The sequence below is a fragment of the Falco peregrinus genome, chromosome 5 (assembly GCF_023634155.1).
Source record: "Falco peregrinus isolate bFalPer1 chromosome 5, bFalPer1.pri, whole genome shotgun sequence".
In the NCBI taxonomy this organism is placed as follows: domain Eukaryota; kingdom Metazoa; phylum Chordata; class Aves; order Falconiformes; family Falconidae; genus Falco; species Falco peregrinus.
The window spans coordinates 32,465,764-32,478,873 of record NC_073725.1 but is presented as its reverse complement, the minus strand read 5'-3'; the positions used below and the strand labels follow the sequence as shown (position 1 = coordinate 32,478,873).

The window sequence follows — 13,110 nt, the reverse complement described above, 5'->3', positions numbered from 1 at the left end:
TCTTAGTCTCAAGGGTAATGTGGGCAGAAGGTGTTCCTATTTTTCTCTTCCGTTCTAAAAGATTCATTTTGGAAGTACAATTAACTATAGGTTAACTGTGTATATGCAGTTGTATCGAGGTGAAAATTAGGAAATGTAAGAATTAGCTGAATATGGGGCAGAGCAAGGCAGCAAAAAAGCGTGTGAAAAGAACAGACTTCTAGAAAGCAAAAGACATTGTAGGGTAACTGATACTTGGAATCGCATGCCACTGCTTTTGTGCGAGTCATGCAGCAGTGGATTTAGGTACATATCTATACATGTAGCCCATTTACAAAATGTGAAACTGACTTAAATTTTGCTTTACATAGTGCTGCGCAAATGCTAGTTCAGAAAAAAGCCCAACCAACTGTATTAATCAATTCCCTGATCTCATCCTTTCTGCGGCCTCATTAGTGTTTGTTCCAGCACAAGGCAGGGTATACCCTTATGCAAGGAACAACAAGCTGATCAGGGTGTAACAGGACAACCCCATATGACATTTTCTTTCATTTATGCATAAGCTGAAATGACTGCATAAGAGAAACAAAATTTATTCCTATAAAATTTTATTGAGTCAAAACTTAGACAAAATACTTACCTGGGTAAGGTGCACAAAACCTTCAGTGCCAAAAGTGGTGCCATGGTGTAGACAGAAAAGGGAGTCTTCAAACCCAAGTAGCTTGCTGCAGTCTGCAGCACGAGTCAGTGAGAGGATGAGCATCGCTGCCAGTCTGAGCAGTCTTTCCTATCCACAGGCTGCGGAGATCCCTAGGGCTCTGTAGTTCAACTTATGTCTTTTCCAGAGTGTTTTCACAGGTATGGCTCACTTACGTGATTCAGTTATGATGGTGTAATGAGCTACTCGGTGTTCACTGAGCTGCAGGAACTCTGTGGGCCATGAGCACCAGTGCAGGCAACGTTGGGCTTAGTTACCATGATACCCGTATCAGATTTGCCAGCCTGTGGGAATGTCTTTATTTGAACCCTTAAGCTGAGTACAGATCTGAATTTGCTGAATATGAAAATTCCTAGTATGAGAACAGAAGATAAAAGAAAAAAGTCCACATCTGAGGGAATTTCTAGGGAAAAAGATCCCATAGTGACACTTTTATTCTGTGTGGTTTTGTAATATATACCTGCTATATTATCCTTACAGTTTTAATTGCACAGGCATATGTGTGGCGAGACTTATCATGAATTAAGTGATGATGGACAACATTGCAATGTTTGAGCTTTTTTTTAATTTATTTTTGAAAGTTGATATCACAGAGCTCCTAGTTTTGCTTTTAAAAACTGCTGTGATACATTTGTAAAGGATATTAACTGTGGCACAGTGGCAGGTAGATTTTTCTTCTTTGTTTTTGAACCTGCTAAAGAGAACTGTCTTAAGAATGTGTCTAACTCAAGTGCATGGTGGAGCAAGCCAACATTGTCAGTACTGTAATTTTTCAAAGCCTTATGAGAAGAAAATCTTCAAAACACCAGAAGGCCTTTTGTGTTTAAATATTAATGCCTATCCCTTGACAGTCAGAATGGCTAGTTTTCTCTGGCACAATATTGATGTAAACAGAAGTAGCTGATTTTCACCCTGGCATCCTGAAAACCCTGTTAAAATTCTTCTGTTAAAAGTCTGATTTCCTTCTGACTTATGTCATAACTTTGAGGTGAGCTGTGTTCATTCAGAGAGAAGCCAGTGACTGCCCTGAGTTTTAAAGGCTTTACCTCGCTAGGCTGCTTCAGGCAGGCAGACTCATCAAATGAAACATCGATTCAGGAGACTATAAATAGGCAACTTATAATAATCCTTTCAACAGGACATTAGAATTAAAAAAGGTTGATGGCAAGAAGCTGAAGAGTCCTTGAGTCTGTCTTAGATGGTACCTCCAGCTAGCGCTCACTAACAGCAAGACTGATCATCATGGGCTGATTTGGAGGGTTAAACATTTGTTGTTGATCTCCTTCCCTAGAAAGGGAGGCTGCTGACAAAGTTCTTCTGTCCAGCTCTGCCTTAGTTCATGCATAAACAAGGGATGAGACCACAGCTCCTGTGACAGTAATTCAGTGTTGTTCCTGCAACATCCTTCAGCAGCTCTGTAAAAGACTTTTACATATGCCCAATCTGCCTTTGCAAATCAATACAAAATTAATTAGGAGATTAGAAAGACATAATGCCCAAACAAATTTTACAGTAAACAATATGAGAAAGCTTCACAGAGCACATATTTTCATGGAAGAGAGGTACTTCTGACACAGCTAACCGGTGTGCAGTGGGTCTGGACCTCAGGGCACAGTACCAGACCTGAGAACTACGCTTTGGGCTTAGAGTGCTGAGCATTAACTTTTACTGCCAAACAGAACAATGAATAAATGGAAAAACCTTGCAAGTGTCGATTTGGCTTAGATTTTGACTCACAGCCAAAAATCATTATTAGAAAACTTCTGGTTCATTTCAGTACAGAAGTTAACAGAAATCTAGATATGACATACTGCTTTGTTTCTGTGTGTGTCTTTCAAAAGGTTCAACATTATGGAAATGCAACTTCTGGTATTACAAGCTGATTCACAACAGATGCTTTTTTTTTTTTTATTTCCCCCCTCCTTTTTTATTTTTTTCCCCTTTCCTAAAAGCATTGCTCTAGGTAATGCTCAAGTGGGCAGACTGCTCCAGTGTTGCCTGGGCCCAGTGGTTTGCTTCCACGGGACCACTGTACTTTTTTAGCTTTGTATTCCTGTAAAGGCATTGTTATGGAACATGAGCATAATAATATAATGGGAAAAACATTTATTGAATTAGTTTTTACAGTGATTTATACTGGCTGGAAACCATATTCTCTGCTTCCCAGGCCAATGTCTACGCTTTCGGTTCTAAGCCTTCATCTTATTCCAATACTGTCACCTCCAACCCCCTCAGGGTTTTCTCTACATTTTTGGGAAACTGGCTCCTCCATCCTTAAGCTGCCTCGTGGGACAGCCCCTGAAAAACTTGGTTCCAGGCTTAATCGGCACCTTGCTGTCAGCTGCTCTGCTGCTCTGTGCATCTGTGAGTCACTACTGTCTGCTGGCTTCCACTTCCCAATGAGATGATTTTCCTGCCCTCCAGGCTTCTCAGATGTCACAGACACGTTTATAGATATAAAGCTTTGAAGGCTGTCGGGGGAAAAATGTAATTTATTATTTTTCATGAATTTTGCTGAGTTTTACAGAATAAATGTGTTTTGGTAAATAAAAGGAAACAGTGCTGGATTGTTGGCTCCTCCTTTCAGTCTGAAAGTACAAACTGTTCTGCACGGTATGTTAGTTTAATGCTGTGTCAGCTCTGACAGGCAGAGCTTGCCCTTCTACCAGCAGATCTTCCTGCTACACTGTGGTGCTAGCCGTGTAGTTTTCAACCAATTTTCTAGGCTTCTGCTAAAGAAAAGCCATGTTTATTTAGATCCAGGCCTCTCTTCATCTGAATATCAGCACAGAGCAATAGCAAGGGGAAGCCCTGGAAGCCATTCTGGCCTCCCAAGCTCCTGGTGCACCCCAGGGCAGATGCTGCCAGGCAGGAGGGGTACAGCACACTCCCTGGCCATGGCTGGGCGGATCCTGATGGCAGTGAAGGAGCATGAAGGATTGCCACCTGCCTGCATTCATTTTGCCATCTCAGAAGAGTCCCTTAGAAACATTTTTCCCAGGGGACCTGCTACAGGTACAGCTCCTCAAGCTGTTTTCTGTTTACAGTCCTTAATTAGAAAAGGCAGGAGTACCTTTTAAGTCTGGAGCACAGTGGATAAGCTTGGAAGCCTGGTGCATCCTCAGGACTCGCAGTTTTCTCCCTACCAGTAGACTCTGCCTGCACACAGGGTTGTGTTTGATCTGGTCACATGGCAGAAGATGAATGGGGGGCAACCTGAAAGAGCCTTTCCCCAAGGCTTTGTTGGACCTTGGCCGGCATGAGGACCTGCAGAAGGTCCCTGTCCTCCTCTGCTCCAGCTGCCTCTTGCTGGATAGTGGGCAGCTGCACGGTGCTGTGCCCTGCCATCATGGGCATGGCAGGGAAGAGGGCAGGGTCAGCGGAGCCCCAGTCTGTGCACGGTGCACGAACATCGGCAGCTTCATGTTGAGTCTCTTCCAATACAATGAACTAGCAAGCACGTACAGGTCAGGGAATCACACGCAGTGGGCAGTAACTAAGCTTTTTCTGGTCAAGTGCATGTTTTCTCTCTGTTCAATCTTATTGCTTCAGCAGTGAACAAATACCTCTCCTCAAAGTGTACGCCATCTTACAGAGCTGAAAACTTACAGAAACTGGATTTTAGCCCACATGAATAGATTATTATTTCTTTATTCCAACAGATTATGAAGTCTTATTTCAATTGTGCATTGAGAAAATGATAGCTAGTATTTATTTTTCCCTCAAAGTTATAAATTTTTGATCTTTTAAATACTTGCAATGTCTTGTGGAGCCATATTTCCAAAAGCTGGTAGAATGGCTCAGTAACTCTTTGAGGAACCTGAAGTAATTGGAGATCTGACTTGATTATGTTTGAGTTTCTGGATGATGTGATGTGGTGTTTGGGTTAAATAATGACTTAATGAAGCATCAAAATCTAAAGAAAATAAAATGCAAACACCAATGTAGTTGGAGGATTCAGGTGGAATTTCTGTAGAGCAAATAAAATCTTTCAGAGTTTATAGTTATACAACCCTTTAGATTTATCGATGCGGTCCATAAGACAAGAATTTGGTCGTTCCCAATGCCTCTAGTTGGCAGTGTTGCATTACTAATAGCAAAAGGACAACTTTTTATTTTAACTTTGCTGGTGGATTCCAGTGATAAGTTCAGAATACAAATAATTTAAACATAAAAGTGATCGCATATAAAAATTGACAAAGTTTGGAAAAAGAGTTAAAAATAAATTTTGAAAATACAGGGTGCTTTATATATATATATATATTATTTTTTTTTTAATTTATGTGCACATAAAGTAGTTTGAGAGGGGACAGGGGTAGAAACCCAGAACAGATTTTAAGGAAGAAAGCCAGGAAATTCATCATGTGTTTTGGAAGAGATTGAGAGCTCAGAAATATTCAATGAAACTTTCTGACTGCCACAAGAAACGAAAAACGGCTGCATTCCCCTGCACTCAGAGTGTCGCAATCAAGACTTCACAAGCAAGACTGCTCTCCAGAAACACATTGGACTGCTTTGCCGCAGCTGTGAGGGTGAGTCAGCCAGGCCCGCGCTGGGAGCCCTGCTGCAATGTTTCTGTGATGTTTTCCTGCAGTGACATCACTGTATCTGCTGTAAAATGTAATACCATCTCAAAATCAAAAGACGTTGTGTGCTGTAAAATGTGTTTACAGTATCTTTTAGTGTATGAGATTTCTTTACAGGTACGTCTTTAAAGTTTACTGCAATACGGGGTTTATCCTCGGGCTTGCTTCCATGAGGGACTGATGCAAGAGGGCATGAGAGCAACTCGGTATCTCTCCGCTTTTGTCTCCCTTCTTACTCTCTGTTCTTCAGCCAAACCTTGATCCTGCAAGTTTTTTGAGTCCTTGGCCCTATTCCAGCACAGCACTTGATACATATTTAACTTTAGGCACATTAGCAACCCCATTGATGTCCATAGGACCACTCATATGCTTAAAGTTAAGCATGTTCTCAAGTGTCTATCCTGCATCAGAGAAGATGGGATTGAGGTCTCTGGCAAGTCCCCAGGAAGGCTTCTCCTAAAGAAGCCAAACAAGCTTCTTTTTTGATGTGGACCTGTCCTGGAGTGGCCGTGCTCATCCCCAACAGCCAGTTGCTAGAAAGGGGCTCTGGCTGATCATTCCTCACTGACTGAGCAGACCATGCTGCCTTACCCACAGAAAGGTTTCAGCTTTGGTCCTTGCAATGTAGAACAGCTCACCTGAGCATCTTGTAGAGCAACAACCTGAATTCCCTGCACTAACCCCTTCGGTGGTGCTCACCCATTACCCTAGGTCTGAGCTCCTTCACTGTGGTTGATTCGTGGAGCTGTTGTCTCTTCATCTGCGATCTGTTGTGACGTGGAACACTTTTCTTTCAGTCTGAAAAAGGTAAGTGACAACAGACTTTCATATTCCTAAAATAGAAAGCTGCTTTCACATATATTATCCTCCATAATATATGTGAATATTTAGTATATTCAGAACACTTGAATCAGAAGTTTTAAAAAAACCCCAGCAAACACAGGTTTTATGGCTTGCTGTGGTCTCCTATTGTTAGGATTCACATCTGAGAAGCAGGACGAAATTAGCGTTACCTAATTGAAAACAATTTCACTTTGAGTAGAGTGGCAGAGATGGAGAGAGGGGACATCTAAAAGTACATGTGAGTATCTTGAAATGTTGACGGGTATCTGAGCTGTTGCTTTTCTTTATCTCCATGCGTATTAAAAGCTGTTAAATATCACTGTCTGGCTTCCATTGAGTAACAATTCACTTTTAGTTTTGGAATATATTTTTAGCCTGGCCAAACATAACCTTTTGCTATTTTGTTACATTTGTAAGCCCATGTAGTTAATGCAGAAAAATCTTTAGCTTCAGATTAGCTTCTAGCTAGAGTATTTTCTTGCTGTTGCTTTTTTAAAGCCAAAGATTAACAGGAGACAGACAGAAACATAGGACTGAGTGAATCATCAAGTGCTGTCCTCCACTCCTGGGGGCAACCACACTGTAATATCCTGCTTATATATCCATTAAAGTTACTTAGGAATTTTGCCCATTCTTCTTTCTCAAGCCTGCTTTTGAAACTCACTCCTTTGAGACAAACTCTGATTTAAGTAGCCTAAACTTACACTTGGCAGCTTCTAATCAAATGCTCTTTTGCTAGCATTGCTCTAAATAATTACTCTCTCTCTTGTAAGTATTTCCGCAGGGAAATAATATCTCAGCTTGGTCTTCTTTCTTCTGGATGGAACAAAGAAGGGATTTTGAGTTTCCTGTTGCAAGAAAACTTCTTCATTCACCTCATCTAGATGTCCTTCTCTGCATCTATTCTAGTAGGAGTTCAGCTTTCCCAAGCAGAAATGTTACCACTATGTTACAGATACGGTCCTACGTGTGCCTGTACAACTACTCTGTCTCTCTGGAAATCCGTTGTCTGATACCTCCTAGTGTCACATGTGCCTCTCTTACAGCCTTTTTTTTAAATACTAGTCAATAATGATCAACAATAGTATGATCCACCCTACGGCTGACCATGATTTTACCCACATCTGTATCTTCCAGGATCTTTTGCAATTGACAGGCCTCAAAGTTTGAGCAGAAATGTCTGCCAGTAATCTCTGTGAAAAGAATTTTTTATAGGAGTGTCTTTTTTTGTCTTTAACAATCTTTGTAAGATGTGGATGAGCTGGCCTCTACAGTGAGGAAAACTGGAACAACTTGCATTTTTCCCTATAGGAGTATTCACTCAGGCTATACATAGCCTAAAGCAGTATGGTCTCCCTAAAGCCACTACTTTAGGTGATGGAGATGAACAGAGATGACTGCAAACACATAGGTTAAGTCTACTCTAAATCACTATCTGGAGAAGCCACATAGGACCTGGATGGGAGGCACCAGATAAAGAGAGCTTGGGAGATTGGCTCCCATCAGCTGATGTTAGTCCCTTTAGTTATCTTTCCAGTCACATCTTTGGAATCTCTTGTGTATCTGCATTCTTCCTTAGCAAGTACAGTGAAACGGATGATGTTAGACCTCAAAAAAAACCCCCAAAACCCAAAACAAACAAACCAAACCCCCCAAAAACTTAACAGGTTTCAAGCCCAAACATCTAGAAATTCGAAACACTAAAATCTGTTACTGATACTGAAGTTAACCTCAAGGAGTTGACAAGGTGCCCTAGTCATCACCATACACCCATTTTACCGATATTCTGCTGACAATCATATCCAAGGCCTGCATGACAGCTTCCAGCTGTGGCACATTCCCATGAATGTGTTTTGGAATAAAGGATGATCTTTTGTTTGAATTAGTGAGATGACTCAGTAGACAGGTGTAACCTGGCAGTTCTTTGTTATCTCTGTCAGTGATGTTGCACAAAAGAAGACATTGTAAGAGATTCCAGTGACCTTATCTTTTCCCTTTTCTTGAATAAGACACATGTTATTGTTGCACGTACCTGTAAAGCACTGCAACTGGTATTTGGCTTAAAGATTCCGGTGCATTGTTTCAGGAAGTGTGGTTTGTGGTGAGGGATGGGTTGCAATTACCCTGAGGTTCTGTTTGCTCATCTTCTGCCATGTTGCATTTCCATGAGGAAAAGGAAATTAATGAACTTTCTCCCACATCTGCACCACTGCAAATGGGGGACAGCCCATGGAGACACCGTGTTCACATTAAAGGTTGTGAAGTGGTATTCACATTTCTTAACTTTGTGTGGCTTTTAGTGAGGAAGGTACTGTGGCTAGGCTAAGCTAGACTCCTCAAGTCACCCTCTTGGGAAAGCCCTTCCTTCTCAGTTGGCTGAAGGCAGGTACTGAGGAGACTTGCAAAGTGAGGTGCCTTGGGCTGTAGCTGTAGATTCCTCCATATTCTGCAAGGACTATTGCTTAAACAGAAACCAGCATGTCTGGAAAAACCACATGACCCCCAAATACGCGGGGAAACAGATCCTAGGAAAGCATGTAGGTCTTGTATTTATCTTAGATATCAACTTTACACAAGATTTTGGGACTATTTTCTGTACTTTTCTTTCATTTCAACAAAAAGGAGCAATCTCACTGCAATAAAAGGCAGCTTTATCCTTTATGTTAATGGAGCTGTACCGTCACATCCAGAGGTCTTTGTCTTTTGGAAATGTGGTGGTATGTCTTCTGAAACATAAGCCCATCTTTTGACAGCATATAATTTTATTCAGAGAGTTTCCTAACAGTTCTGGTAGTTAAAAAAAAAAAAAAAAAAGTTTGAAAATTCCTTTCCTGACATTTAGGTTTTTCTAAGTGATGAAAAATCCCTATTTTAACCATAGTTATTTGGGATAATATATAAGAACAATTCTAATGTTGGCCCAAAAGTATTATTGACACTGTAAAACAGCAGAAATGGTTTTTAATTTAATTTTGGTTTTTTGGTTTTTTTTTTAAGGGAAGATCATATATGAGGGAGAAGAAAGAAAAGTTTTCAGAAAAAGTCTACAGGGTGTCCCATTGGAGGAACACGGAGGGACATTTTTACTTTTAAACTGAGAAAATTTTTCAGTTTTTCATTTGATATGTGCATACAAATTACACAGTGATCTGTGACATTCCTTGAGGGGTGAAGACAGGAGGAAAATTACCTAGTTTTCACCAGTACTTGTAAGATTTCAGTGGTGAGACTGGAATGAAAAAGAATATCTGCCAATGGCTGAGTTAATCTGCCCATACTGCAGGGAAGACAAATTCAAATAAATTAATAAAAAAAGGAAAGAAAATATTTAATTACGATATTTAATTATGGCAGGAAAATCCAGCACAAATGACATAGCAAAGATCAGTGGAAATGTGCTGAAAAGAACATCTGTTGTTTGTCATAAGAGCATGAATTAGACTGAATGCTCAACTAGGTCCGCAGTGTAGTGTTACTGTGGAGGTCACTGGCACAGCATCTCATTGATGGGAAATGGGCTGCGTGGGAGAATGCTAGTGGCTTACAAAGACTTTTACCTTCCCTTGCACATTGATTTAATTCTAGTTTAGCTTGCTAGTAGCCATAAGTTGCATGAGAGTGCTATATGGATGCCATAGCACAATTTCCCATGCTTTTGTATTCTAGCTGAGGTGAAAGACTCAGTCCCAATACAATGCAAATACCATGGTGATATTCCCTCTGGCAAATGCAGACACCCGCACTGTGATTAGTCTTATTCTAATGTAGAAGTCTAAAACTGGGTGGTGGAGATCTCTACGTTTTGTGCTTTCACTAATCATAAGGCATGTTCGTGGAAGGTACATTGGCTAGCTCAAATATGGAAATCTGTGCTGTGGACATCTGCACTTGCGTGCAGGGAATCTACCCCATATGTTTCAGATGGTGACAAGAGGGAGTGCACAGTGGAAGGATCCTCTGGAGGAATGGACTGTTAAAACTAACCCATCCTCATACACAGCAAGCTGACCCTGGGTTCTTACTGAAGGGAGGTCTCTCAGACTGACAATGTCCACCAAACTAAAAAGCAAGCATAAGCAAAAGGTGAATCGTGATAGGAACAGGAAAAAACAGCTATTGCTTGTACTATTGCTTGTACAACACTGAACACATTTCAGAGGGGCATCATGAGATCTAAACTAGCTGCAGTTCTGAGATGGCATTTGGGTAACAGGATAACACTTTAAACCCTAATAATTTCTTGCCTATTTACCTTCCTTTCATCTTCACAAAGCTTTCCTGGCTAGCAGGTCATGAAATTTTGACTTCTTCCAAAGCATGCTTTTAAAAATGGAAAAATCAATGTTTTCTTCAATTATTTTAAGATAAATCTATTTCCCATTTCCTAACAGACTCCAGATTCATTGGTGGTTAAATACAGAAACATTCAAGTTGGAAATTACCTTGGGAGGTCTCTAGTCCAATCTCCTGCTCAGGGCAGATTTGACAATGAATTCAGACTGCGCTGTTCAGGGCTTAGTCCAGTTGAGTCTTGAAAGCCTGCCAGAGAAGGGATTCCATGACTTCTCTGGGTAACCTAATTAAATGCTTAATTATCTTCAGGGATTTTTTTTTATTTTTTTTTTGTCCTTGAGTCCAGTTGGAACCTTCCCTGTTCCAAATTATACCCATTGTCCCCCCAGTGAAAAGCTTGGCTTATTCTCCTTACCTCCCAGTAGGCACTGGCAGGCTTCTGTTAGGTCCTCCCTAAAACATCTCTTCCCCAGGCTGATTAAGCCCAAATCCTCCAGCTTTTCCTTACAGGACAGTTGCTCTGGCTCCTGAACACCTTGGTGGCGTCTTGCTAAATATATTTCTAAAGCCTGTCTTCACCTTTCATGTACTTCGGGGTAGAGAACCTGGATGCAAGTTTACATATGCAGTCTGTTAAAGTGCCGAGTAAAGAGAAATAATCAGTAGCAGGACATTTAGTAATTCGGTCCGAGATGATGTTGGCCTTTGCTGCTGCAAGGGCACACTGCTGACTCATGTTGAGCATATTGTCAAGGAAGACCCCAGTCCTTTTCAGCAGAGCTGCTCATAAAGCTGTCGAGTCTTCAGACTGCACCACTGCACTGGGTTAGCTCTTCCCAGGTTCAGGACTTTGCATTTTTTATTTTTTAATTTCATGACTCTCCAGAAATATAATCACATTAAATTAGGCTTAGAACAAGGTGCATCTAGTTCCTCACCCCAACCAACCAACCAGCAGAAATGTTTAGAGTGAAAAAGCAGAAAAGGTTAAATAGGGCAACCACAGAATAAAACTGTGTTTAAAACCAGGCACAGACCTAAAGGCAATCTCTTGGGTTTATTTAGCAGTTCACAATTACAGATTTAAAGCTCAAGCCTGCAAATTTACATTAATAAACATTCTGTTTTCACAACCATGCCCTAAAGGAAGGAAAAGTTCTTGGGCATGAGAAGAATGAACCTGGTTTGCTGTTTTGTCCGTGGCACAATCTGTAAGCAGCTCTTAAAACTCCCCTTGATATGCTCATATGTCTCTAATAGTCATAGAAGCATATGGAAAATGGGATTTGGAAATATATATATATATATATATATATATATCAGAATTTATCACAGAGGTGAATCTCCAAAGCATTTTCTGCCAAGGAAGATGAAAACTTGGAAAAAATCATATCAGCAGACATAATTGAAACTAGTAAACTAACAGTGCTGAGAGAAATGCCATTGCAAATGTACAAATGTAGGTAGTAGATGGAAAAAAATACTTAATTTTATGTAGAATTTATCATCTCAGACTACCCTAAGTACCCAGTCTACACGTTTTTGCAGCTATAGTAGTCTTCCTTGGCATTTTTTCATCCATTCCACTATTCTTTGGTCCTGACTTTTACTTTTTATCAAAATACTGTACACAATATCTTCGGTGAGTGGTATGTCTGAATTTTATGCATTTGTGCAATATTGACAATAATGTAATTTGATGTCCTATTTCTAAATCATTACACATAATAAATAATGAATATTTACAAAACCACTGAGAAATTTTATCAATGAAAAATAAACGGGAAGTTTTGGACAAGGCTGTTGCATGAGGAAAACAGCAGAAGAAATGGGGGGAGGTCTTGAAAGTAGAGAAGAAGAACAAAAATATCAAATACCCCCGCCAAATTTTAGATGGCATGGTGCTTCACTGCTGGAGTGCCAGTACTCTGCTGGTAAGCTGTGACCGTCACAGACACTCCTAAATAATGCAGAAAAAGAGCTCACAGTATCCAAATGTAGAGTTGAAGTAACAGATCGGTTCTTTCTTCCCAAAGTGCGGTTCTTCATTCTGAAAATGGGGTCTAGGTTAACCTGACTCAGGTTATCCAAGGCAGCTTGCTGGGTCTATCCAAAAGGCCCACAAGAGAAGTCTGGAGTGCGAAAAGGTTCAAAGCTTCCTTTATGCTCTCCTAGCTGTCACAGTGTTTGGTGCGCACACTCCCAACTCACAGGTGCCCGTAATACCACAAGACCAAAACACAGCACAAAACACTAGTTCCCCAGCCTCTAGCCGTGCCCTGTTTCTTTCAGTATGAGTTTCATCCTACACCAGTGAAGTCAACTGTGATGTGGAGGGGGCCTCAAGCTGGTGACTGATGAAGTACATATAGTACTTGCATGTCTGTTCTACATCACATGACCGCTGTAGGTATAACCCACTGTGGGACGAGCTGGTGGCCTGAGGAAAGCGCAGGCGATACAGTCAACTGCACAAGAAGCGAAGATCAGGCTCTGTGTTTCCTTTGTCTCTCAGCAGGACTAAGAGGGAAGAATATTTTCTTATATTCTCAATCCTAAAGAATTGCTACATAATCCTGTATGAAATGAAAAAAAAAATCTTTTGTAGCTGTGAACACAGACGTGGACTTCTTCTGGGAGAACTGCCACTGAGGAAATGTGTCTACCTCCTTTGATTATCGTTATTAAAGA

At 40.8% G+C, this 13,110-nt stretch overlaps 1 long non-coding RNA gene across 1 annotated transcript; it reads right to left on the bottom strand.

Moving 5' to 3' along the window:
- Nucleotides 1-7: 7 nt before the first annotated feature.
- Nucleotides 8-10,970, bottom strand: LOC129784504 (uncharacterized). The gene is made up of 3 exons (XR_008747326.1): nucleotides 10,835-10,970; nucleotides 8,159-10,665; nucleotides 8-6,081 (listed from the first exon to the last, which is right to left on the bottom strand). It is a non-coding gene; the product is annotated as an uncharacterized LOC129784504 (long non-coding RNA).
- Between the last annotated feature and the right edge of the window lie 2,140 nt (nucleotides 10,971-13,110).